The following is a 4,559-nucleotide window of genomic DNA, read 5'->3' as shown; positions in this document are numbered from 1 at the left end:
GCCCGCTCCAGTCGCAAAGACGCAGGCGCACTACAAGCCCCGGAGGGCGGGGCGGGAGCGGGGGAAGGCGGCTAAGGAGAGTCAGAGAGCAAACGGCGCCTCCGCGGCGTCCAATAATAGGAGGCGCCGAGACGCGCGTGCGCACTGTAGGGTGTGCTCGCTTCGCGGGCGGGGGGGAAGCGGGACAGAGAGAGAGAGACAGAGAGACTGAGAGATTTAGAGAGAGAAAAGGGGAGGTGGAGAAGGAGCCCCGGGGGGGAATGCCCAAGAGGCGCGGGCGGGAGCGTGAGCGCACCTGGTTCGTTCTCCCTTCCTCTTCCCCTCCCCTTGTTGTGGAGGAGGGCGTTGGCGCCTAGCACTTTTGCACGCGACGTGCAAGTAGTAGTAGTAGTAGTAGTAGTAGTAATAGTAGTAGTAGTATAGTAGTAGTAGTAGTAGTAGTAGTAGCAGTAGTAGTAGTAGTAGTAGTAGTAGTAGTAGTAGTAGTAGTAGTAGTAGTAGTAGTAGTAGTAGTAGTAGTAGTAGTAGTAGTAGTAGTAGTAGTAGTAGTAGTAGTAGTAGTAGTAGTAGTAGTAGTAGTTGTTTAGTAGAACCGTACTAGCTGGGGAATGCCTGCGTGTTGGGGAGCGGCCGCTGAGAAGCTGCGGTTGTTGAATTTGGGAAAGTCCCTGATCATGTCTCGTTTTGGTAGAGAGAAGACCCCCTACTTTAGCAAGCACCCTTAAAGGAATGCCCCGAGAAGTTAGGTGCTTCACTAAAAACGCGCAGGTACTAAGGGGTGGAGGGTGTAGCACCCGCTCGCTGCTGTGAGGTTTTCCCTGGAACTCGGTTTCATGCTGAGCCTTTGCATCTCAAGATCCCAGGCAAGACTAACCCTTCTTCCAGCCTTAAATCTAGGAGCCAGTGGATCAAACTCCTTTATAGTCGAGGCTTCGCTCGATGGGGACTTCCCTCCGTCTCCCCCCACTCCCAACCCCCTCCATCTGCTGGAGCCTGGGCAGAACCAGAGCATGTGGGCTTACTGAAGGACTGTCACTCTCAGGGATGTGCAAGCTCTTGGCTCCGATGGTTATGACAGCACGGACCAACCCCTTGCTGGAAAGGGGGCCCTCCTTGGAGAGGAAAGAGGCTGTTTGGGGGAGGCTTTGGGAGACTGAGAAATGGAGGGCACAGAGGGGTCCCCGGGGTTGAGGAGTAGAGGGGAAAGCCTTCTAATTTTGTTAGTATCGAAGCCCTGTAAAGGTGCTTAGACTAGGGTATAAAATGTCATTTTGGTTTTCCTAAAATGCGTTCTTAACCTTTTTTTTTTTTGGTGTCATCTGATGTAAGCTATCAATATATTTATAAAAACTACAAAGCAAGCCAATTATATTGAAATCTAGTTAGGAACTTTTTGAGTTCACAGGCCCCAGGTAAAATCCGCTTCTAGACAATTCATTCTTCCAAATGGATTTTTTGTTTTTATTTTGTCTAACTCAAAAGCAGATGTTCTGAAACTTCTTTGTGTTATGGACCGCATTGGCAGTATGGTGAAGTCTATGGAGCCCTTCTCGGATTAACTTTTTTTTTTTTCAGGGCAATGAGGGTTAAGTGACTTGCCCAGGGTCACATAGCTAGTAAGTGTCAAGCGTCGGAGACTTGATTTGAACCCAGGTCCTCCTGAATCCAGGACTGGTGCTTTATCCACTGCACCACCTAGCTGCCCCCTCGGATTAACGTTTTAAAGGCGAAGTAAAATATATAGGATTACAAAGGAAATAAATTCTATCAAAATACAGTTAATTTTTTTTTTAAGTTCACAGACCCCAAGTTAAGAACAAAGAAAGGCCTGAAATGGTTCAGTGGAAGAAGCAAGAGGAACTAGAATTAAAATACTTGGGTCCAAACACTGCTTCTGTACAACCTTGGATTGTCACTTAATTTCTTTAGTCCTCATCTATAAAATGATGGGGTTTGCCTAGATGCCAGTCTAGTCCCTTTGAGCAGTAATTCTACCTTTCTGTACTGGAGTTTCTGTTCCTCTTGGAAAAAAAAAAGGTCAGGGCTGTGCTAGGGGCTTTGCATCCTGTGGCACCCTTTCCTTAAACTTCACCTCCTCCCTTCCAGGGGAAGCACAATCAATCTTTCCCAGAAAACGGAGGCATAGGCCGGTCTGGGTTATTTCATTCCATTGACAAGCCTTTGCTGCTGCTTCTCTAGGGAGACCAGTGTCAAGGGTTGGTCAGATGGACATTAACCCCTTCTGGCCTGATAGAGGAGGATGTGGGCTGTATCTTCATGGGGAGGAAGTGAGCACTGCAGGTCCTACACAGGAAGTGAAAGTTTAAAGATGAAACAACAGACATAAAAAGGGAAGGATGGTGTGGGGGTACCTCAATATCGGAAAGGCTAATTGGGGGGTTGAAAATTGTAGGCTCCATCTGCTTCTGTGAAAAAGGGCCCCATTGTGAAAACACCTGAAGGGAAGAGGAGGTAATAATAGCTCCTTGCATTCGAATACCATTTCACATTTTTCAAGTGCTTTCAGGTACATTGTATCATTTGATCCTCAGATGAAACATGAAAGATATTATAAATCTCTATTTTACAAAAGAGGTAACTAAGACAAGGAGGTGAAATGACATAGACAACTATTTAAATAGAGTAAGAGGTAGAAACTTGGGTTTTCCTGTTTTCCAATTCAGTGGTCACTTGACTATGCCATGATGCCTTAGACTTTGAAGTGGAGAAGTTAATGACAACTTATTGTTAATAAAAATTATTCTAATTTCTTTCAGGTTTTTTATAAAGCCTCACTTTACCGACTCTAATCCATCATTACAAAAAACAGGTGCTAACTTGACAAGAGAATACTTTAAGGAATGAAACTGATATTCAACAGTAAGTCTAATTAGGTAAGGAATGATTTTTAGATACAGAAAAGGCCTCAAGCATCTGAGGGAAGATTAAAAATGGAGGCAGGAGGGGGCAGCTAGGTGGCGCAGTGGATAGAGCACTGGCCCTGGAGTCAGGAGTACCTGAGTTCAAATCTGGCCTCAGGCACTTAACACTCACTAGCTGTGTGACCCTGGGCAAGTCACTTAACCCCAATTGCCTCACCAAAAAAAGAAAAAAGAAAGTAAAATCCTTTTTGAGCTCTTCCAGGAGGACTTTTTGGAGCTGAGACCAATTCATATTTCACTTTAGGTTTCACATGTAGGCGTTTTGACATTGTTATCTTCTTCTGAGTTTGTGTATTGATCTTCTCTGTCTCCATAGTAACATACTATGGTCAGGGCTTTCTCATCCTCATTTTCCAGCCTATTTCATGACATTTAAAGTTGAGCTCTGCTCCTGGGGCACGGGAAGCACTGTCCCAAGCTTCTTTTGGGAGTGAGAGGAAGATGCTAGGACCTTTGGGGCTGGTGTTTTGCAGCTACACAGAGATTACCTGGCCCAAACTAGGTCTGACCACTAGCCAACTACATTGAGACTAAGGGCTTCACCTTTATGCTGCTGGTTTGCTGAGCTGCCTCCCACTGGCTTGCCTTATCCACTTGTACTGTACTGCATTCTTTTTTTACACAAGGGAGATAGACCTTTCCTGCAGTCCTTCCAAGTTATCTTGGGCTGGAAAATTATTTCACCCCATCCTTTTGTGGGTTTTGTCACTCCAGAAATCATTTTGAGGCATGATTTAAAGTTGTTTTGGGAGAAATTGGGGAGAGCTCAGGCACTTTCCCACCATTTTTCTGCCATCTTGGTTCCACCTCCATAAAAATTAAATACGAAGTAATTTCAAGGAGAGGCATTACCAATTTGGGAATCAGGGAAGGCTACTCAGGTTATTTTTGAACTGAGCTTTGAAAGGAAGTAAGGATTCCAAGAAGTGGAAATGAAGAGGAAAATCATTTCAGGCCTTAGGGGACAGCCTTTGCAAATGCTAAGAGGCTCTAGATGGAAGGGGAACATTGAATTAAGATTAGAGTGAGTGAGGTTGAGTAAAGTGAAATGAATCTGGAATGATAGGTTGGAGCTAGATTATTCAGGGCTTTCAATGCCATAGAGAGGAGTTTGTATTTTGTCTAAAGGAAATAGGAAGCCACTGAAGTTTCTTGAGCAGGGGGAGTGATGTAGTCAGACTTTTGTTTTAGGAATATCAGTTTGGCACTCTGGGAAGGTTGGATTGGAGAGAAGAGAGGCTGGTTGCAAGGGGATAGATAAAGAGTCTTTTTACACAATATTAATAATGTACACTTATAAAGTATTTTATTTTTTTCCATTACATGTAAAGATAGTTCTCAACCTTTGTTTATACAAGCTTTACAATTTCAGATTTTTCTCCCTCCTTCATCCCCTAGACAGCAGGTAATCTGATATAGGTTATATACACACACACACACACACACAATAACATTAATCCTATTTCTGCATTAGTCATGTTATAAGAGAAAAAAAATCAGAGCAATGATGGAAAACCTCAAAATAGAAAAAAAAAACAACAGCATCAAAACCAAAAGAAATAGTATGGTTCATTCAGCATCTATACTCCACAGTTCTTTTTTTTTTTTCCTGGATTC

The sequence above is a fragment of the Dromiciops gliroides genome, chromosome 3, assembly GCF_019393635.1.
Source record: "Dromiciops gliroides isolate mDroGli1 chromosome 3, mDroGli1.pri, whole genome shotgun sequence".
Classification (NCBI taxonomy): Eukaryota; Metazoa; Chordata; class Mammalia; order Microbiotheria; family Microbiotheriidae; genus Dromiciops; species Dromiciops gliroides.
Note: the sequence above shows the minus strand (reverse complement) of the source record.